Here is a 23,699-nt window from a genome sequence, read left to right on the forward strand (position 1 = left end):
AATGTTGAATTTACCATCAAAATACATGAAGTTTTGGGCTGCCTACAATTCAGATTAAACTAACCGAAAACCATGTTTGTTTATATGAAATTTTTGTAGAAGTTCCCAGGTGGAGAAAAAGGATGGGAAGAGATGACAATTGCTTTCATCTCAGAACTAGCAAAGTCTCACGGTGCTCTCTTATCCATTTATCTGAGAGCATTTAATTCCTCCATACTCTCCAGACCTAGATGGATCTTCACAAATTACATAAGTAAAATTTATTCTAAAAATAGCCTATAATAAGCTTTTTTTCCTCCCCTTCCTCAAAGTATTTCTGGGAAAAAAAAAAATATTTGAGGTAAATCAATACATTCTTGACCTTCTTATCTGGTTTGTGAATGAAGTCCTGTTTACCTGTAGCTTCTACTCCAATTAATTCTGTGAAAGCTCAAAAGGAATGAATTCTAAACTTTCATCTAACTGAAGAATACCTAGGACTCCCAGCTCTCTGCCAGCAGATGAATCAGCAAGTCACCTATCCCTCTGGCTTACAGGATGATATTTACTCTCCCTAAAGACTCTTAGAAAGGGAAAAATAAAATGGCAGCTAAACTTACCCTTTCATTTGATAATAAAGACAAATGATTCAAAGTAAATTACACAAAACCTATTTTGTAAAATGAGGGAATTGGGTTATTTTTCTGGAAAAGGAGGTAAAACTTTGCACTGAAGCAAACAAATTTGTTATTGTAATGAATTCTAAACAGTGGAGCTCATAAAAAGATAGACAAGAAACACATGCAGGTACATTTTCTTTTAAATTGTCTATGGGCTTCCTCAAATACATATGCTTCTTTTGAAAGCTCTACTGTTCTTCCTGCCTTCTTACTGCTATGCAACATTCACTTGAAACAGAATCTACTGTCACACAATTCACAAAGCAGTTGTAGTTTCCTATGTTCATATGAGCAAAGCAGGAGACTGGCAAAGGCAAATCTGAAACTGGTAAGAGGGAACACTTCTTACTAAATTCATAGATAAAATAAATATTTAGTGGCAGTGACTTTTGTAATCCTGTCAAAGCTTGACAGGGTTTGAGCACAACTGGATGCTTGCAGGGATGTATTTTTCCACTTTATTTACTGCACATATATATAAAACCCAATTGTTTTTTTAAACAGATAACCCGTGGGCTATATGCATCAAAACACCAAGCATAAGAACTACCGCCTTCTAGTTAACATTAGGAAGGAACAACTAAGTAACCTTATCTTTAAACAGAGACTAATCAATAATTATTAAGATTTTAGACCCATTTGTCTAATGCATACAGTACTAGGCATTATCTGAAGAAAACCACAAACTAGACTGTGTCCGGTGTGGCAGTCTCAAGTTCCTTAGTCACCATGTTCTACCTTTCTAAATCAACACATCCAGTACAAAATCTTCATGTGAAAATACATATGGAAAACATTATTTGTATTAAAGCCACAAAAATTACTGCTTCTCTGTGGCAACCGAGACCACAATTACGAGGTGACAAAACAGTATATAAAGTCCTATACCTGTCTAAGTCTGTTGTATAAAGGGGTTCTGAACTAAGCTGGTCAGAAAATTGCTTGAACATGCTGTTTCAGAGAGGCATCAAGGGATTGCAAGCTGTGGTAAAAAAGGATCTGTTCCCAGCTCTGTACCAACCTGATGCAAAAATCCAAGCAACTTCCCTTAGCTCCCCAATTTCCAGCTGTCACACAGGCAAACCAGGACGCAGTGATGCTTTCCTGGGACACAGAGAACTGAGAATACTGTTTGCTATACAATAAACCTATACACTAGAGAGGGTTACGGATGTGCTTTACCTCCTTACAATAGATCCAATAAGTCTTAAGATCCTTCAGTGACTTCTACCTGCTTAGCAGTGCAAACCATAGCCAACAGCCAGACTAGTTCAGAGCTACTTGCACACTGATGGGCAAAGGGCAAGAGTTGAATGTTCTGTTTTGACCTCCCTGCACTATAAATCAAAATACTTCTAGATTAGAGCACAGACTGCACAAAGACATCCAGTTCCTCCTGTTTGTTCCCCATGCTGCATGCATTAGTGCAAAGGCACTTCAAAGGGCACCAGCAAAGTAGTCTAGAACACCAGGTCTTTAGATAAGCCAGTGACTTTAAGCCATCAACTAATGCTCTGATTGAAACATCTCTTACCTTAATGTAACAGCAAAAACAAGTAAAGAAGACTTGTATCTACAGTATTATCCACATACCAACATAATGCCAAACAGTTCTGCTTTGACTGCCACACGTTTATTTGTCTGACGAGTCTAGATGGCCCTCTTGCTTTTATTTCAAACAACAAGCAATGAAGTGAATGCACATATCAACTGCAATAGGTCATGTGGGGCTACTATCTTCTTAAGCAGCTTGTATCTCCAAACTAACTTTTCAAATGACAGCTAAGAACACAAAATCTTTATGACTGATACAGCAGCATTCCTCCTCTGAGGAGGAAAGGAGATGGTAAAGGGTGGTAGATTTTTGGAACTCCTTGTTGGCAGGATAGTGCAGATGCAATAAACTTACATGAGTACAAGAACAGACTGGAAGAGACCCATCAGAGGCTACCAGACAAACCACAACAGGTTAGGTTCTCCTGAGCTGAAAAACAGAGAGGCTGAGACCACTGAGTCAGTTTTGTGGTGAAAACAAACACTATAGATTATTAGCCTTTGTGAATGGCAAAGATAGGTCTGGAACATACCAAAAAGCAGGAGTATGCCTATACATTTGTGCTGGGACAAAACAAAAAGCATTAAGGAAAAAAAAGAGTTGTCCTGTTAAAACTACTCAAGAACCAAACTATACTCATACTAGGTAAATGCTAATTAAAAATGCTCAGCTATTATCAGCACTATATTCAATCGCTTTAGTAAGTAACACCAGCTGCCCCCCCCCCCCCCCCCCCCCCGCCCCAAACTATACAACAAAAAAACCCAAAAGCCCAAAACCACACCTCTGGACTTCAGGAAATGTTACAGCACAGACAGTAACGAGTATATACACTTTCCCCTCTTTTTAAAATGCCTTGCACTTGCTTTCAATATGCCATCATGCAACTGATGAACAAATTCAATCTGTGGTATCCTCAATATCTGGCTCACTCCTGAGGACAACTTACACAAGTGGCAGACGGTAGCTCTGCAATACAAGAGCTTATCTACCAGGAACAGGTTACAACATCTGTTCAAATCCAAGAAGCCAAAAAAAACCGCAAATAGGTCCTGCTCTGCCAATAACTGCTAGTAACAGGACGGCTAACAAGAACTCAGAAGAACCTGAATTATCGGTCTTAAGACCCTCTTATAGCAGATCAGTGAGGTTCACAAACTTTAAGACAGTGGCCTCCAAACTTCCTCAATTTTCCTCTCATCTCCCTCTGACACATTGCCTCTTCATCTCCTTGTCTGAGAGGGGACACGAGTGTGCTGTGAATATACTGACAGGGCTGTGGGTATCGGAATTCTGCAATGTGAGCGACCCACAGCTCTGCAGACAACGATCCGCTTCTCTAGGGCAGAGCAGCTGCACGATGCTAGCCTGAAGTTTACTTTCTCAGTGCCTAGCTGTCAGCTAACACAGCAGCACGAGGCTGCTAACCCAGTGCCTGACCCACTGCAGCTATGTCTGCTGCTTCAGTGATGATACTACAAAGGCCTGAACAGGCATTACCAAAAAGAGAAAAAATGGGATAGACTAGCCATGAAACCGCCTCCTGACGATGACCTCAAATACCCATCTCTGACCACAAAATTTCTCATTACCCTACGGCAACAAGGAATAAAGCAAGCTGATAGCCTCCAAAGCTCTCTGGCTTGAGATTACTCAAATATTTTTGCATTATTTTGAGGTACATCACAATTATTATTTCCAGAATCTGTATCTATCTAATTCTTTTTTACACAAAAGGAGAAACACCAAAGAACTTCAAATACCACAAGTTTGCAATAGTGCCATTTACAGAGTGACAGACAACTTTGGTTAGTATTATCTACCTGGATTTTTCCAAAGGCAGCCAGTGTCTGCCCACCCTGTCTTCAATGAGAGTACCTGTGCAGCATTAGGGTAATGGTCTAGTAGATTAGCACAGTGAAATAAATAAAAAAGATGTCCATGTAAGTGAAATCTTCAAATTAAAATATTTTCCTAGAAAATCCATCTTCTCTTTGGTGTTTTATTATCTCCTCCTTACACCTGTTCCCCAATGATACATTAAAGACTTCCATTAATCTTCATAGAAATATAACGAGAGGTACCTGGATTGTCTCTCCCTTATAGTGTAAGACATTTTCTTTTCTAGCTTGACTTAAATTTTGTAATTAAAGTTCCCAACTGACCTTCAGAATAGCGAATTGAAATGTATATTAAATTTCTGTTTTTCCCAGCTAAATTTTGTTTATCTTGCATATTTCCTCATTTTTTTTTTCAGACTACAGGAATGGAGAGGGAGACAAAAATCAGCATTATCAGCTATTTCCTGGTAGTAGTAGTGAATTTAAAAAGAAAAAAACCAAAAACCCCCCCCAAACCCAACCCCCCAAAAAACATAACAGTAAAACTTACTGTGATGCAAAGAAGACAGCAAAGGTCTGAGAAGACACTCTATGAAAGATACTAGACACAAAGCAAATAAGCAGATGAACAAATTGCCAAAAGACCAAATCATGAATTTGGAGCAATTAATGCATGATAACATATTAGACCATCTGTACTTGTAGAACAGATAACAGCAAGCCTTAACACAGGCTCCCTAGAACAATTAATTTTGGCAAATAATAGACAAGGAGTAATCATCACGTTTATCCCTCTTTGCAAGACATTTTACAATTAATAATTGATATGAGGAAGAAGCATTGATGTATGAATCGCAGGGCAACTGCTTTTAAAGCAGTAGTGTATAGGTTTCTTTCTCTTATTCTATGAAGATATATAAACTTTAAAAACAACTACAAAAAAAAAAGTGTAAAAGTTAATCCTTTTATCCTTATCTGTAAATCGTGGGGGAGTTTTTGTAAATAGATGCAAAATGTGTATTTCAGGTACTGTTTAAGCTCTACGGGAAGGTATGCAAAAGAAAATTTCAGTTAAAAATTATTATTATTTTTTTAAACATCTCCCAACATTCCAGCAGACATAGTTTGGGAAGCATTTTGAGTTTTTGTCATCACAGTGCTAGGACACAACAATGATTATATTTCGCAAGAGACTAACTATGGAAATCTTAAGTACCTAAGAGAGATCTGAAAGACCTGTAGACACTTTGGCACTGTAGATAGAAAAAAATTTCTTGAGAAATTAGGAAAAGTGGCTTGGCCACAATAGTAAGAGGAAATAAAGGCAGCACTATGACACAGAACAGAAGACAAGGCAGGAAATGAGAGTATAAGAAGGGAGTATGTGCATTTCTATCCTGTGAAAGGACAGAGAACTACTAAAAGGAGACAGGATGGAAGAACATTTAAGGCAGCAGGAACGTTTGAGCGTTCCCCCCCTTCCACTTTACTTTTATTGACTGAATTCAGACCATGAGACACACAGAAAGTATGGATGATAAATCACACTTGCACTTCAACACTTAAATCTTCAGTAGAACAGAATAAGAATACTAACACTTGCAAGCTATCATGTCCTGAAAGCAGAGGTTCAGATCCACTGACACTGCCTTTCCCCTCTTTCTCTCCACAAATGTTGTCTGTAAGCTTACCGAAATTACTTTTTTTTTTTTTTTTTTTTTTTTAAGCTTAGCCAGAAGTTTACCTTCAGGTATTTCAGCTTTTTGCATAAGAAACAACCCTGCAAGCAATTCTATGGAACAGAATACTTTAGGTCTCCTTCAACTTTTTTACTTTGTAAATACAAACACAAGACCTAGAAAACTGGTTTCAAAATAGGCCTGTATTTTGCTGTTTCCTCCTATATTATCGGAATATGCAGCTCTGTACTTAGTCAAAAAGGTGCACTGGAAGCAAACATTTTGCTAGAGAGATTTTTAAAGTATCAACTAAACCTATCAGGTTAGTTTTCTGCCACTAAAACACAGCCAGAAGTTATTCTGCTAAGGAGCTGCAAATCCACTGGGTCCTGGAAAGCTCTGAACAGTCTGCTTGTTTTCAAGCCAAACATGCCACAAAGCACTACAATGGGCAAAGCAACTACATTTACACAGCGAATTGCTGTGGGGTTGCATATTGGACCCAGGGGAGACTACAGAATCAGCTACAGAATTCTAGGACAATACCACATATGAAGATTGTTGTATCACCCTACATGAGAACTACAGTGAATCAAAAAAGCCTTTAACTAATGTTTATTGCAAGCAACACACCTTGTGCATGTGTAAAGTAAAACATTACTGCTTTTACTTAAGAAATGTAACATGTAACCTACTTAAGAAATGTAACATGTAACCCTAACTCAAAGGAACAAACTTCGTATTATTATTTTAAAACCTCTCCTTACTGAAATGTCTTAGAATAGCAGAGCTGTTTAAAAATCTTTCTGAAGTATGATAGAGGCTCTTTTTTTTCTTCCCCTGTTAAGTTTCAAGAGACCTTTTGGACTAAACAAAGCAACAAGTCTCAAGTTTCATTTTCCTTTGCAGCCATCAGACAGTCGTGCAAGCCATTTTGAGGAGTCCTTTAATCTCAGATTGTTTCTGCTAACAGTACCAGATACAAATGAGAATCAGTTAATATTATACTACAGTAAAAATTCACTCACTATTTCTCTCTCATTTCATTTTATCCAAATGAAAGCTTTTTGTTGCATGTTACCTGAAGAGAGTTCAAATGCAGCCCAGACAGCTCCAGGAGAGCACACTATGCAGTTAAAATAGTAATCACTGCAATAACAACTTCTACCTAGTGCATCAACTTAGAACATGGTAAGGTCTAATTTCCCTTGGCTCTTGGCACAAGGCTGCAAAGGTATAGCTCCAGTATTGTCCATGAGCAGAGTGGAAGAGATTGGAATGGGATGTGGTATCCTCGAAAGACAAACAATTCAATCTACCACATACATTGCGGGGTAGAAAAGACTAACAGATGCAACAAGGGAAGCTCCAGCATCACTCCTGGCACAGAATGAATGCAATCATTTTGTTATCTTGTCTCCTAATCAAAGTTGAGACTCCTGCTGCGTATTCTGGACAAGCAGCTGTGGTGGGTTGACCCTGGCTGGAGGCCAGGTGCCCACCAAAGCTGTTCTATCACTCCCCCCTCCTCAGCTGGACAGGGGAGAGAAAATATAACAAAGGGCTCGTGGGTCAAGATAAGGACAGGGAGAGATCACTCACCAATTACCATCACGGTCAAAACAGACTCGACTTTGGCAATAAATTAAGTCAATTTTCCCTATCAAATCAGAGTAGTATAATGAGAAATAAAACCAAATCTTAAAACACCTTCCCCCCATGCCTCCCTTCTTCCTGGGCACAACTTCACTCCCGGATTCTCTACCTACCCTGCCTGCCCAGCGGCACAGGGGGACAGGGAATGGGGGTTACGATCAGTTCATCACACATTGTCTCTGCTGCTTCATCCTCCTCCGGGGGAGGACTCATCACACTCTTCCCCTGCTCCAGCGTGAGGTCCCTCCCATGCGAGACAGTCCTCCACGAACTTCTCCAACGTGGGTCCTTCCCACGGGCTGCAGTTCTTCACAAACTGCTCCAGCGTGGGTCCCTTCCATGGGCTGCAGTCCTTCAGGAGCACAACGCTCCAGCATGGGTCCCCCGTGGGGTCACAAGTCCTGCCAGAAAGCCTGCTCCGTGGTGGCCTCTCTCTCCACAGATCCGCAGGTCCTTCCAGGAGCCTGCTCCAGTATCAGCTTCCCACGGGGTCACAGCCTCCTTTGGGCATCCCCCTGCTCCGGCGTGGGGTCCTCCCTGGGCTGCAGGTGGAGATCTGCTCCACCGTGGACCTCCCTGGGCTGCAGGGGGACAGCCTGCCCCACCATGGTCTCCCCCACGGGCTGCAGGGGAATCTCTGCTCCAGCGCCTGGAGCATCTCCTCCCCTCCTTCTTCACTGACCTTGGTGTCCGCAGGGTTGTTTCTCTTACATGTTCTCACTCCTCTCTCTGGCTGCAGTTTCTGTGCCTGCCACAACTTTTTTTCCCTTCTTAAATATGTTATCACAGAGGCGCTACCACTATCGCTGATGGGCTCAGCCTTGGCCAGCAGCAGGTCCCTCTTGGAGCTGGCTGACAATGGCTCCATGGGACACAGGGGAAGCTTCTTGCAGCTTCTCACAGAAGCCACCCCTGTAACTCCCCCACTACCAAAACCTTGCCACACAAACCCAATACAGCAGCCACCTGCAAAACTTCACTAGCTTTTAAGCTACACATGGAGGACCATAATCAAAATGTCAGAGTATGTTTCTGAAAAATATCTAAACTTTCCAAGCTTCTAGAACCAAAAGAGAAACAGTATGATATACGTGCCTCAGCTTTCCTAATCAGCTAAGAAAATACAGCCATGTCTAGCTAAAAATTTCCTCTTTAATAAGGTCTAAATAACCATTAGATTAGATACTATAGTAGGTTTCAACTTCAGGAAGAGCGAAGCCCAGAATGACTGAATACTACTTTGATCCAGAACAGTCCCTCCCTCCAAACAAATAAATCTATAACCAAAGAAATTTACATCTACTTTCCTGAACTATAAATGGCTTTAGAAGTATTGAGGAAGAATTAACTTATGGCAGAACGGAAGTTCCTTCCAAGTAAACAAATCTACAATCTTTTAATGCCCATTTTCATCTCCATGCCAAAGACTTCTATTTTGGAAGGGGCTCAGATCTGCAGAAATTTTATTTGAACACAGACACGTTTCAGGTAAAAACAGCTAAGCTGCTATTCTTCATCACACAACATGCCCACAGATCTGTCTCAATGGAGTTTTCATGAAAGCTCACCTTCAGGAAAACAAGAGGATCACCCTAAAGGAGGGGCAGGGCAGTAAGAACAATATGAACACTACAGTGCTCTCTATTCACAGAGCATTTAAACAGTATAAAGGCATTTTTGTCCTCCAGCAGAATATCAGCATGGTGAATGTGGATATGACAAGAGTCAATACAGAAGTAGGAGTTCCTTGGTCTTGAAACTGTCAATGCTCATAAGGCACTTTTAAGACAGTAATATTTGACAGAAGAATAACTGTTTAATCTGCTTTGGCAAAGTGGCATATAAATTTCCACATACAAGAAGCAATCCCAAGTCTCAGAGTAAACTCTCTATTCAAAAACTTGTCCGGTTAAAGACAGCAGCTACCAGAAGAGTGGGGGACAAAACCAAGTGGTATTTCAAAGGCTGATTGATTCCTTATCTCAAAGCAAAGCTGACTCCTCCTCAATTTTATTCTCTGTACCAGACCAGAAGCGGAATGCCATCATTTTATTCTGATATGTATCTGTGTACTTAATTTACGGAGTTAATCATCAGAGGCATTTCATACTGGGATGCATACAAACAATTTTACATACCATTATCAGATGTTCAAGAAAAGACAATCCTCTTTCATTTGGACACCTTTCTACATTCACATTAAGGCAGAGGAATTCAACTTTATGTTGCTCTTAAGATGAGAAACCACGGATCTTGCACCAAATGGAAGTGTTCTGCTTCGTGACTTATTTTCAGCAACCATAAACCTGATGATTGTTTTGCTATTTAAATAATCCGATTGGTTTGTGCCCCGGGTTTGGCTGGGATGGAGTTAATTTTCACAGGAAGCTGGGACGGGGCACAGCCAGGACAGCTGACCCGAACTAGCCAAGGGGATATTCCATACCATATGACATCATGCTCAGTATATAACTGGGGAGCAGGCTGGGGGGGGGTCAGTGTGATATCGCAGCAGGGGAAGTGAAGGAGCATCAGGCTCCATGTGGTGAGCAATTGCATTGCGCATCACTTGTTTTGTATATTCTTTCATTAGTACTATTGTTATTATTGTAACTTCTCTCCTTGTGTTGTCCCAGTAAACTGTTCTTATCTCAAACAAAAACCAACCAAACAAAAAAAAGACTGTTGTAGTTTAAGCCCGTCTGGCAACAAAGCACCCAAGGCCACTTGCGCACTCCTCCCCCCGTGGTGGGATGGGGAGGAGAAAATACAAAGAAAAAGCTCGTGACACAAGGACAGGGAGGGATCACTCACCAGTTATGGTCACAGGCAAAAGACAGGCTCAACTTGGGGAAAAACCAAAATCAATTTAATTTACTACCAATTAAATCACAACAGAATAATAGGAAGTAAAACCAAATCTTAAAACACCTTCCCCGCACCGCTCCCTTCTTCCTGGGGACAACTTAACTCCTGATTTTCTCTACCTCCTCCCCACCAGTAGCACAGGGGGATGGGGAATGGGGGTTACGATCAGTTCATCACACATTGTCTCTGCCGCTCCTTCCTCCTCAGGGGCAGGACTCATCACACTCTTCCCCTGCTCCAGCGTGGGGTCCCTCCCATGGGAGACAGTTCTCCATGAAATTCTCCAATGTGAGTCCTTCCCAAGGGCTGCAGCTCTTCATGAACCGCTCCAGCGTGGGTCCTTTCCACGGGCTGCAGTCCTTCAGGCACAGACTGTCCCAGTGCAGGCTTTCCTGTGGAGTCACGACCATCTTGGGGGGCATCCTCCTGCTCTGGTGTCCTCTCTCCCCGGGCTGCAGGTGGGCATCTGCTCTCCCACTCACCTCCATGGGCTGCAGGGAGACAACCTGCCATCTCACCATGGGCTGCGGGGGCATCGCCTCCTCTGGCACACCTCCTCCCCCTCCTTCTTCACTGACCTGGGTGTCTGCACAGGGGTTTCTCTCACATCCCACTCCCCTCCTTAAATACATTCTCCTAGAGGCACTACCACCATCGCTGACTGGGTCACCCTTGGCCAGCAGCAAGTCCGACTTGGAGCCGGAGAAGCTTCTAGCAGCTTCTCACAGAAGCCACCCCCGTAGCCCTCTCCCTCGCTACCAAAACCCTGCCACACAAACCCAATGCATTTTGTTATTTAAGTAATCCAAAATTATTGATTCTGGACCTGTGTTTTGTAATTGGCAGAATCCCAAAAGTTTGAAAAACTAGGTCTAATCACAGATTAGTCTGTCTCAAAAGATACAAACTCTTCATACAAAACCACAAATATAATGACCAGCATTCTCTTTCCTATCTTCTGTATGGTCCTAATGGAGCAGCAAAGGAGCAGGAAGGGCAAAGTACAGAGCACCAGTCATTTAGGAAAGAAGTTGATTGTTTTGCAACACCCACAATGCCTGGAGACAAATGCCCTCAAACCAGTACTTCCAAACACAGAGGTCAATCACCAATTCTCTAAAAATCACTTGAAAATGAAGGTGTTCCTGGATTTCTTAATCCAACTTTAGCTCTTTCTACCCTGATGAGCAACCTATGGAGACACAGGATACCCTGCACTTCAAAGACAAATTTGATTTTCTTTCTGATATAGATATGACTAAATCCTTTCCAATGTATTTATGAAAACTAGCAAATGTCTGACCATAGTAGAAAACAAGCGTTTCCTCAAGACAATATCAAACCTCAACTCTCCCCGGTTGTCTACAGCCTAAAGCACACCTTAAATATTTCTGCCATAGCAGAGGCGATTCATCAGAAGAGCAACTAGCACCACACTCTGAGCATGATGGTATTACTTAACACAGCAGTTACAGGTCAATTGTCCTCAGAAGTGAACTGAAACTCTTAAGATGCACAGTTACAGTCTGATAAATTCTTTTGGTACTCCTCTGACCACAGAGTAAATCATGCCAACTTGCTAAACCTCCGAAATAACAACTTGATCACAAAAGAGCCTTTTTATTGGGTTATCAAGCTGACTTTGTCTACCATGCAGTCAAACTACCACAACAACCAAGCATAACCAAAGGACACTGGACTACTCAGTTGGAAACTGAATAAGACAGGAAGGGGGAATTGTCTCAGGTGTCTCATGAAACTACACCCTTACTGGACTTCAGGCATTAAGAAAACTGCACCAGAAGATCCTTGCATTTGGCTCCAAGCATTTTCACACTAGACTGTGTTCCTATTCTGCTGCACATAATCAAATTTGTCTCAGCCCATAAGGAGTTGTTTCAGTAATACTCACCTTTAGGCTCTCATGTACCACAGAGTACTTCAGAATTGTTCTGGTCAAGAAATTACTATGAAGACACACATTTCTACTTTGTAGTTATGTTTCTAAAATTATTAAATTACAGATGGAGCTAAAGAAGCCTACAGACTTGGTACTCACAGTCCTAAGTTGTTAACACTCCCAACCCCCTCTAGCAGTACAAATGCAGGAAACTGCGAAGAGTTTAAGGTTCAGGGAGCACTGCTCGCTGCAGTGAAAAATGACTGCTTTCATCACTGAAAGTAAAAACAACTTCTCTCTAAACCTTTGAAAGGAAGCTCCAATATGTAACTGAGGGATACAAATGTAGTTAGTTCATACCTGCAGCTACGCACCTCACTCTAGCTGTTCCAGTCTTCACTCTAAAAGGTAAGGAAAAAACAGACCTTGAGTACCCCAGAGTTAAAATCAGATAATAACAATCATTATAACATGAACTCCATCTTGTACAATGCTGAGGACTGTGAAAGTAAAGCATATTTCTACCAACAGAAGTCATCATGAGGTGGTAACAACCCTCATTAGACTCAAAAATGAAGCTGCACATTTCAAAGATACAGAGAATAAATGAAAGCGTGCAAAAGAAAGGACTGCAAACATAACATGGCTGAAAACACAAGTCTTGTAGCTTCCTAATAACATTCAGTGGACTTATCCTACCCATCTGGCTTTTTGGCTCTTATGACAGAAGCAGTTACCAACAGCAGTACCCACAATCCTAAGCTCTTGTATTACATTATTTCAACAGCAGCAGCACTAACAGATGACAATGAAGCTGCAGATGGGAACTCTTTTAAGATAGCATAGATGGAAATGTATGAAAAAGGTCTGAATTAGGGAACACAAAGAACTAACAACACATGGAAAAAAAAATGTTATTTCTACATCTTAAACAAGCCATCAACCAAGAACCATACAGACTTTCTGTACTAGCACCTCATAAGTAGGGGATGCTACTCTGTGATTCAGGGTTCTCTTTCTGCAGATTCAGTAACTGACTCACAACACAAGCTAGCATATATTTAAATACAAACTTTGGATTTTTTAGTTCTTTGGGGGTTTGGGGTTGTGATTTTTGGGGTTGTGATTTTTGGGGTTGTGGGGGGTTTTTTTGTTTGTTTAAGACTTTCTTCTCTGCTTCCTCCTAGGTTATTTTGCAGAACTACACTCATGGTAGTCTAGCAGTATTTTACAGAAAATCCAAATCCATTTACCTGTCTACAGATACCAACCCAAAACCTGCATTTGTCTGCAAGGAGAAGAGTTATACAAGGCTATTTGAGTTCCCACATTTTCACTGCTTCGCAGGCCCTTCATAACCTTTGTTCAATATTCTTTGAGAAGCGTGGATAAGTGATCCATATCCTCTTCTAAGTTGTCTTGTAATATTAATGTTTATCACATGCATTCATGCCCTCTTTTCCAGACAGAAATCTCTTGGGAATTTTTTATCACTATTTAATAATAATTTTCAGTTATTCTAATTTCTTCCTAATTTGTTCAATTGATTCAATAAAATATTATACCCTCTAAAGGAACACAGAATTCTAAACACAACAACAAAAAATAATTTTCTTATAATACTAGTTAAGAACAATAAATCCACGAATCCTGAGAAACATAAATCAGTTATCCAAAATGTGTATTTTCAAAATTATGAATTCATCTCTTCTAGAATATTACTGATAACTGACTATTGGTCAGGGAACACTTTACATACTTATTTTTGTTCTGTTTCACAATAACATTCTGGATCATGAAGCTCCTACTAGCAATTCAGGCAAATATGTTACCTGAGAACACCTCCTTCCACCTCACCCACATTCCTTTGCTTTTTTGAAGTTTAATTAAAGAATATTTGTTTATGGCCAAAAAATGGTCTCAGATTCCTGCTAACAGACCTGGCTTCAAAACATCATGTAACACAAGATTTTTGTTTTCTTCCTTTTAAACCTGATCTTTGCCAGGTATTTAAGCCCTATGGAAGTTGTCATAAATGCCAAGTTCTATTTCTGTGATAATCAGCTTTCAGAAAAAAAATGAAATACACAGCTCATTGATCTTATAAATGCTTAAGAATATACTTGTAAACAACTTTTTAATGTTAAAAAGAAAATCTTCCCTTCACATGAGTAACTATGTAACACTCTAGAGAGTTAATTTAAAAACTTCAAAGGAACCAAAAGTACAGCTAACATAGCCAAAGGAACCCATAACTCTTGGATACCTTTGGGAAAAAAATATACACCTCACTGAATCAAAGGCAAAATCCAAGACAATAAAAACTTTAAAAAGCAAGCAGCAAATCTGACAATCACCTGTAGAAAGCCTGGGAGAACGCTCTTAAATCATAAATGTTTCTCAAAACAAAATTGTTTCAGTATGGTTCATTTAATTGCATGCAGAACATAAATAAACCAAATACTTTATCCAAGTTTATACATCAGACAAACCTGGCCCAAAGGCCAAAGAATCTGACATATGTGTTTCTTCTCAGAAGAAATCAGAACTTGGATACCTCAGATCAAAGTATATACAGCTGGCATGCTGCTAGCTATGTGTGTAGCATAGCAATTACTGTAATTAACTGACATGGCAGTAAGCTCTTGTGCAAACTGCAGATTCACCCCAGCCCAGCATTAGACACTGATACTGAACCGTTTTCATAGTTGCATCACTGCAGGTTCTTAGTGGGGACAGCAAAACAATTAACAGGTGTAAATTGGGACATCTCATCACAGCTTTTGCAAAGAAGATTTCTCCTGAAGTTGCCCCCCTGACTAAAGTTCTGCACAGTGAGTACAAATGTCACTTCCAACTTCTTCTGTAGAAAGCTGGGAGGAACCATGACAGCACCTGACAATTAACACATAGAAAAACGAAGGTTTAACATTTAGATTTAACACTTAGCCCTGCCAGATCTAAGAGTGACAAAATACACTCTTGCTGATAAACAAACAGTTTTAACTTCTGGTATGCAATATAATATAAATAGAACTGCAGCTGGTAATGAAAACAAGTGGCTGTAGCCACTAACTACTAGACAATGCATATAAGCCCAATAAATCCAGTGATACTGCTTTGATACTCAGTTGCAAAACTTCCATCTCACCAGCACCTAGGACCATCTGTAAGAGAATACCGGATCATTTAATGGATTCTGATCAATGAAGTTACTGTCACAGTCAGCACTTGTCTAGACCAGTTAGTTCTGATTTCTCATTACATTTTCCAGGAATTAATGTTTGTGGGATGTCAAAATTACCATTGACAATTAAGGAGGCTAACAGATAAAACAGACCACATAGCTCGACCTCAGATACATCCTGGCATCAACAGTCTCTCTCTCACATAAATCAACATTCAGTCTGAACTCACTGCGGATTTACATACTTTCAAGTACCAATATGGTCAATAGTAAAAATCTGGAAATATAAAAATAACTATTTCTCTGGAGGAAGCGCAGGAGGGGCATAACGATGCATCAGAGCGCGAAGAAGCAAGTGCATTAGATAAATCAGATTACGAATAGAGAGGCCTATACAAACCAGATTAAGTTTCAATTACTGTACAGCTTAGGTCACAACCCACAGAAAGTGTGTCACTTTCTAGTAAACTTTACTAATGAGACAGCAAGACAACAGAGATAGCAATGAGAGACTCCTACAGTGCCAAAACCTTACGAAGGAAGCAGCCATACTTTCTTATCTGAGAAATGCCCTTCTACTGCAATCTACACCACCCAAACCTCCCGGCACCAAAAGCTACTCGCTCAGTGTAAGGCAACAGGTCCTTGTCACTGTGCCTGCTCACTTTATTTTTGCAGACAGAGCCATCTAACACTGTTTTTTTCAGTGTCACCAGCACAAGTACTAATGTGTGTACAGGTTAGCAGACAATCTGTACGGTTAGTAAGTAGACCAGTTAAATTACTCACAACAGTATATTCAACTATCACGATGTAAGTTTGTTCAACTTAAGATATAATAGGAAGAAAAGAATGAAGAATAGAAGAGGTGCACATTTTCAGACCACTGCAGATTAAGGAGAAAAAAAAAAAAAAAAGAGGGGGGAAAACATTTTAAATGCCATGCTTTGAGTTACTGTAACGAGACCATCATAAAATACTTAACATTTGGGATGTAGACCATATCTGCAATGTCTGTTCCATGCCCAGTAAGCAATTACAGCTTAAACATTCCCAAGGTTGATCGTTAGTCTTACAACCCATAATGAAAGTGTCAAGAGACACACTTTGAGAATGCAAAACAATCCTATGGTCTACTGCTGAAAACATGAGACCGGAGCTTAGAAGACATAAGTTCTGTTACTGGCTACAGGACTGAATAGCACTGGACAAGTCACTTTATGGTACTAAGAGTTTCCATTTGTACAGTATTATCATCTTATTTGTTTTCTTTGTGAAAAGGTATTTTGAGAACTAGTGACAATGTATTCAACATGAGTCAGAGAGTATCATCACATTGTTACAAGTGCATCTCAGCTGAAAACCTAGTAAACAACCTCATAAAAAAAAAAGTTTCCACAAAACATTTGCCTGTTAATAAAAAACAAAGAATCTCACCAACAAAAGATTTAAGCTTGCTATATCCTTCCAGATCATGGCATTAAGGGACTCTCAAAATACCTCAAGAGTTGCAAATACAGAAGGTACACACACCCACACAACATTTTATTTACTTTTTGAATGAGGATCCAAAATATTCAGAAAACACACATTCATGTTTTGCTTTTCAGATACTGTACACGCCACAGGAATACCTATCAGATGTAGCACAGAGTTTTATAACTTCTTTTGGGGAAAAGACTGAGGTGTAGCAAACAAACAGTATTCTCAGTTTAACCGCTAAGCCTACTCCTAGAAGCAATAACACTAGCTGAACTTTAACAACCTCATCCATCTCAGCCACTAGATTCAAATACTAACACTTTCACTTACCTATCCCTAAAGGCAAGATAATAAAATTTCAGTGGGAAAATCACCCCTGTGCAGTGTTTAGACAGACACAGTTTGCATAGCTCTGCGTTAAAATAATTTTATAATGATATCAAGGTACTTACACACTTCTTTCGATTGCACAAAAGAGAATAGATTCAAATCCAAAGAGAGAATAAAGATGTATTGCAGGTCTCCCCACAAAGATCCTCAAATGCAATCACTATTCTGTACTATTACACCTAAATTACTAAAAGAGGACACAGTACATATGACCATTTCCAGCATCTACTGCCAGCTTCAGAGGGAAAATAATTTTGAGGTGTCCCAATTTTGAAAGATCAGAATTGAACTGGATACAAAATTCTGAGTAGGCTTGAAATTCTGTATTTGCAAAATGTTTAAGTATAAACATTTATATTTTATTTCAAAGAAGCATGACTAAAAGACTGATTTACCTTAAACTTGTATGTGTCTCTTGCTTGTCTTATATTAGACAAATACTTGCCATGAACTCTACCGTGCAGAATCTGCCATTGCCACGCCTGCAAACCAAAGAGTAAAAATATGCTCAATTATTTTTTATTTTTTTTTTTAATAGGCACACGGTCAAATCCTTTGCAGAGGTAAATGGATACAAGTCTCAAATTACACTCATTTACAGCTGCAAAGAATTGGAGTCAATGCTCTATTTAAGGAATGAATATTGATTCAAATCACTTTCAACAGCAAATAATTTTCATTAACACTTCAAGAGATTTAATATTGGGTGTGTAGAGCTGAAGCTTTAAAAAAATATTTCTTACTATTTCTTTTTCTTCATCAGAGACAAACACTGGCGTTGCTGTGGAAACGTGAACTTAGGAATGTCCTGACTTTTGTTCAAAAGCCCAAATGACATAAAAATCTAACCATTTCACTGCAAAGCAGCCTTCCTAAGCTTCTTCTCAAGCTCTCTCTTTTCTCATCATTTGCATTTGTTTCTCATTTGTCATCATTTGCAGCACGATTTGTATATACTTTGGTTTCTTTTCTGCAATATTTACTCCCCTCTTCAATATCTTTATATAGTACCTGAAGCATACAGACCACTGTAAATAATACAGAAAAAAAAAGAAAAAAAATCCTGCATTAATTTACAACCTAATACCTACTGAAAACAGACCAATGCATAAACACATGCAGCACATTGAAGCATTATTTTTGTCTGAATACCATTCACAAGTGTAACGCCACACTTAAGATGAACTTTTCTCTCTGAAGAAGCCTAACTTTCATTCTTAGTTACAAACATCTAAAGATGACTAAGAGAATGTCTTTCTTACCAATATCTGCAGCCTTTTACTCCACAAACTACCCTCATGGCCCATTTTGTGACCCTGAAACACCCTCTCCAGGCTGCTCGCCTGTGATGATTAATGCTCACTGACTCTTGTGCCAGCATAGCTTCACTTGCTCCTCCCACTTCCCAAGGCCTCAGAAATCCTCCCTGCTGTACAAGGCTGGATGTGTTGCCCAATCTTAGACTTTAGCTAGGTGGGGGGAGAAGGATCAAGAGCGTCAACACACTTAGCCAAGAACTAGAGAGACTCAGTACTTGCTTGTAGTTTTATGCACGTATTTTCAGACGTTCTTCACTTACACACTTCTCCATCAATTCTTTCCATTCACTTTTCCTGGAAGGCACAGTATGACATCAGCTGGTTTCCACTGCTAGCAGGAGGAGACTCCAGAAACTTTATGACAAAAACAAGTGCTATAAATACAGTTTTAGCTGCACGAGGACTCAAAATAGACATAAAATCCTCTTATATATCTTGCTGGATTATCAGGGTTTCTATACCTCATATCTAGATTCTGGAGGTACCTTACTACTTCCCGAATCAAGCCCTCACATGTAACAGTCTACACGGCACATTATCTTGTCTCTGTCCTCACATCAGGGAGGATCATCACCAGTTTCTTCCCAAACTAACAGCACGCATCTCTGTACAGCAGCTTCAAACACAGCATGTATCAAATACTGCATTCATAAAGAAATATAACATTTAGTACCTCCCTGTCTAGAACCAAATGATACATGCCACAGCAGGTAACACATGAAAACAATTCTTACTTCATTTTTGGGGGTTATATTACTAGAGAAGACTGGATATAAGCTCTCTGTGAAGACTAGATAGAAATAGGGCAGAAATACAAAGGAATAGATCAAGATATTCTTACTGTAGATCCAGTTTAAGCCAATGCTCTTGCCAAAAGAATAGAGCACAACTCTTTCCTCACCAGCTATCCATCCCCACCCTCTGTATAACAAGCCTGAGAAAGAAAATGATCCAGGTGTGATCCAGCCTACCAACAAGAGGAAAATAATAGTTTTAACCCAGACATGTTCCCCAATTCAATTCACTGCACAATAACAAAGATGCTCTTGGCAGCACAAAGGAAAGGGGAAATGCATGAAAGATGGAACAAGGCTCTTTCAGAGCAATACTGGGACATGCTCATTCAAATTACTCATGGAACTACATAATCAGACTTAGGTGCAGAATTTCACATAATTAATTCTCTACTGACTAATCCTTTTTAAAAGCCTCAAGTGATAAATAAGGTTTTCACTACTTCTGTTAAGAAAACACTATACTTATAAGAAGTGTATGCATGTTCTTCCATATAATCGCCTTTACTGCCCCAATTCTTTGACAGTGGACTGCCTCCAATATTTAAAGACATATCACTCCCTATCCTTGATTAAACTACATGATTCAGCTTTTTAAAATCACAAGTAAATTTTTTTCAACTTTCACTTTTCACTTATTCTTCCTGGAGTTTAATACCTTTAATAGCTTTTCCACAGCACTTATAAGTTTAACTAACTTCAGATGAACACTGAACTTAATTCTGAATTCCTGTAATCTTCCCACATGTCCACCCTTAACCCAACTCTATTATTCAATTGCTTGGCTATGACATAAAAAAAAAAAGAATTCTTTTCATAAAGAATAAAAGCAATAAGGTAAGAAGAAAATAAAAAGTTACCCCTTCCTGTAGAATTTCATGACCTTCAAAAGGATGTCAGACTAAAGTTAATTTCTCACTTGTCTCCAACCTTGATGAAACAGCTTAGCTTAGCTCTGAACAATGTCACTTCCTTACATATTGCCCTTAGGAAGATTCTTACAAAATGGAAGATTTAAAACCCCTAGTGACATTTTACAGCCTGGCTTTATCTCTCATCTACACAGTGCACTTGGTGAACACAGATTTCTTCAGTGTTCTACCGATTTACTGTGACATCTTTCAAAGAATGGACAAACAATATTTTTTGAACATGCAATAGTGTACTTCCAAGAGGTCTTTGAAACTGCCTAATCATACTCCTGCTACAAGACTACAAGCAAAAATTAAGTATGCTACCAGAAAACACTTTAGAGGAATTGTACAACCCCAATCACTGGCATCAAGCAGTACCAAGATTTGCTTTTAATTGGTATTGTAAATGCAGAAACAGTTTAGATCATGTTTTTGCCACTTTGCTCTGGCTAGTATAAACGAAAGGATGTCAAGTGGCAAGTCAGGAAGCAGAAAAGTGGGAAGAAAGAAATGCAGAAGGCTTTAAGAGGATGTGAGAATTGGGAAATGTACAGGGCACTTAAGTAGCTTAACGTCCCAGAAGCTGCATATTCACAATTAATTCCATAGGTTTTCCAGATGAAGAAGATGGAACAACTACTGTGGTGTGTCCCTGTTAAACAAAGAATGATAAGAAAACAGCCACACAACAAAGTTGCTTGAGTTTAAGCAGTTCAAGAATGAGATGACCCTCTGTCACACATCAATCACAGTTCCCTGCCTGCAGACACAGTGCAACTTGGACATTGCCAGGCAGCTGAGATCCCTCAATTTGCTTCCAAAATTTGCTTCTTCCAAGTTCGAGATACCCATAGCTTTCTCAAGAGGAAATACACTGAAGACGCTGCAGTTTTAGGAAAGAAAAATAATTCAGGCTGAGTTTATGGAACATGGTCCTCAAGAATGATTTTAGCAAGATGCTGCCTTCTGTTTCACAAGTGAAAATGTTTTCCTTGCTCAAATTCCAGAAACAAAAGGCCAGATGCCTATTTGTACAGATATTCAAAAGGCAGCAGGAATTTGTAAGTGGACAGCATCCCCTAAAAGGCAGAAAAAGTACCGTATAACCTATTTCCCCTCTTTCTCCCCCTCAAAAAATTCATTGCCAAAGTTAATGGTGGATCCAGTTGCTGCCACTGTTTTGAGCACCTTTCTGCTACTCAAAGAACATCATATCAACAGTTTACTACAGTGTCAGCAGCTAACAGACTTGTTGCACTATTTGTTCACCTGATCTACTAAAGAAAAGCAAATAGTCATCCTGATGTGTGCGGGGCCTTAATACAAAGTTTATGCAAACGCACAGCCAGGGAAGTTGTAGTTACAAGTTTCCAGCTCTTCCTAACAAGGTATTTCCTACAACCCCATCCCTCAGCACCAACTCCTTATTCCAAACTAGGCTGGTCAGGGTCTAGCTCCTCATTAATCCCCCTTGCCCATAACAAGCAAAGACAGCACCCAGTTCTTCCAGGACAGGATCTAGCTTTCATTAATCTTCATGGCAGACAGTGACAACATACCTTATATGGGAAGATACAGGCCCTGGTTAATCACTCCCCAAAGCAGGCAGGGACATTAAAATCCTCATCCCAGAAGACAGCAGCTCTTTTGGAGGTTAAAACTGTATGTTTCTGATGCCACTGCCACCCACTACATACTCTCCCTCCAAGACAACTGCCTTCCCTCCTCCACTCCCGGTCCCTAGACTCCCAACTTGGATGAACTGCATTTTACAAAAAAAGAAAACATCCACAAACAGATCACCTTTCACTTGGAACGCCAGTCCTCCCCAGAGACGCAGACAGACATACAGATGGACCTAACAACAGAGACTGACTGTAAGACCCGGCTCTCAATTCTGCTCAGCAAATGCCGAATGCACACAAGGCCAGCCACACTGCCTAGTTAGCTAGTGTGCTGCTGCTGTACAAATATAGAAAGCAGAAAGTGGAACAACCGTTTCAGCAGAAGGGATTCTGCTCAGCTCTCTGAGAGGGAGGAGCAGAGAGCTGAACCAGCTGAACTGCTTTACCCATACATGGTCTCTGAAAGAGACCATTGCTAAGACAAGTTCCTTTACACACACACATCCTCATTCAGTGTCACACTGCACAGGGGAAGAAAAGAATTAGAGTGTACAAACTTAAAAGGAGTTACTGTTTTGAAATTGGTTCCAAGTTAATTTTGCTTGAGACCACCTTAATAATGCAGAAATGTCCAACACTCTTCATCCCACAGAATGTGGGCAGCAACTCACACACAAGACAAAAATCTCCCTTCCAGGGAATCCCCACATACATCAGCATTTCAAGAACTACTGAACTGGTCAGGTCTTCCTTGTTGCTTTTGGACTCACATATCCACATACTAAGCTCTTGGTTTGACCTTCCCCTCCGCCCACAAACTGAATTATAGCCATCTTTTTAAACCCTCTCCCTTTTTAAAAATATTTCCCTAAACCAGTGTCCTGGTTTCAGCTGGGATAGAGTTAATTGTCTTCCTAGTAGCTGGTATGGTGTTATGTTTTGGGTTCAGTATGAGAAGAATGTTGATAACACTGATGTTTTCAGTTGTTGCTAAGTTGTGTTTAGTCGAAAGTCAAGGGTTTTTCAGCTTCTCATGCCCAGCCAGCAAGAAGGCTGGAGGGGCACAAGAAGCTGGGAGGGGACACAGCCAGGACAGCTGAACCAACTGGCCAAATGGGTATTCCATACCATGTGGATGGAATGTGGATGGTCATGTCTAGTAAATAAACTGGGGGGAGTGGGGCTGGGGGGAATTGCCGCTTGGGAACTAACTGGGCATCGGTTGGCCACTGGTGAGCAATTCCATTGTGCATCACTTGTTTTGTATATGCCAATCCTTTAATAATAATTATTATTTTTATTTTATTATCATTATTAGTTTCTTCCTTTCTGTTCTATTGAACCGTTCTTATCTCAATCCATGAGTTTTACTTTTTTTCCCCCCCAGTTCTCTCCCCCATGCCACTGGGTGGTGGGGGAGTGAGTGAGCACCTGCGTGGTGCTTAGCTGCTAGCTAGGGTTAAACCACAACAACCAGTAAGCATGACCTTTCCCATTGGTTGACACCAACTACTGTGGTGACCTGCCACATCACGTCTGCTTTCCCAGTAGTCCTTTTTGCCAGTGTTTAAACAAAACCCGAATATTTTTCGATGCATTCTTCTTGAAAACAGAAGAAATCCACTTCTATGCAGCATCCCCTCCTCTCCCTTCACCCCACCCTCCTTTTCATGTTCTGGCAAAGAGCGAGCACAAAATTAGTGTAACTAAAACCACAAATCCCTAGGTATTCAAAAAAAAAAAAAAAAAGTGGCATAGTCCCTGATTTTTTTAGTACACAGATATGACAGTCTGCAAACTTGAAAGCAGTTTCATTTACATACGAAAGCA

The 23,699-nt window shown here is 40.1% G+C and overlaps 1 protein-coding gene across 8 annotated transcripts in view; it reads right to left on the reverse strand.

Moving 5' to 3' along the window:
• The window catches only part of CELF1 (CUGBP Elav-like family member 1), a 72,995-nt gene that overhangs the window by 42,732 nt on the left and 6,564 nt on the right, over window positions 1–23,699 (reverse strand). For 2 of the 8 annotated variants that reach the window (XM_030035168.2, XM_030035176.2), the window contains exons 2-3: window positions 17,613–17,699; window positions 12,519–12,559 (exon numbers count right to left, since the gene is read on the reverse strand). The exons of 2 other annotated variants lie outside the window; for them this stretch is intronic. The gene's annotated coding sequence lies outside the window, so the exon portion shown is untranslated. The remainder of the gene's footprint in view (window positions 1–12,518; window positions 12,560–17,612; window positions 17,700–23,699) is intronic. 4 more of the 8 variants (XM_030035165.2, XM_030035203.2, XM_030035185.2 and 1 more) reach the window with 3 other exon arrangements.

Source organism: Aquila chrysaetos, chromosome 2 (assembly GCF_900496995.4).
Source record: "Aquila chrysaetos chrysaetos chromosome 2, bAquChr1.4, whole genome shotgun sequence".
NCBI lineage: Eukaryota > Metazoa > Chordata > Aves > Accipitriformes > Accipitridae > Aquila > Aquila chrysaetos.